Below are 416 nucleotides of genomic sequence, written 5' to 3'. Positions count from 1 at the left end.
TTCATTTTCTCTATGTTTACTAATGTGTTTTATTTTGAATTTTTGTAGATGATGCGTCAGTTACATGCAGTGTATGGAGAATGGTTGTTGAAAGATTGCCGTTGGGATTTTGTGGTTGATAATGTCAAAAGAGCGAGAATCATTTTTTTGGGGGAAGGTTCGACACATGCTGGACTTCTTGCAATGGCTCAAGAAGATTATATCCTGGACATGAGCACAGAATCTGTGGAGATAACCTACTCATTACCAGCAGAAATGATGCAGGCTCCAGACACCCCTCCCTTTCATGTTACAAGTGATAGACAAGTTCGAAACTTCCTCGAGATAACCAAAACGCATGGAGTACGGCTTTGTGTATCAAGCCGTAGCAAGGTGGAAACGGTTTCAGAGTTCAGGGAAGAAGATGATGAAGCTGA

This window comes from Brassica oleracea, chromosome C1 (genome assembly GCF_000695525.1).
Source record: "Brassica oleracea var. oleracea cultivar TO1000 chromosome C1, BOL, whole genome shotgun sequence".
NCBI classification, from domain to species: domain Eukaryota; kingdom Viridiplantae; phylum Streptophyta; class Magnoliopsida; order Brassicales; family Brassicaceae; genus Brassica; species Brassica oleracea.
Note: the sequence above shows the minus strand (reverse complement) of the source record.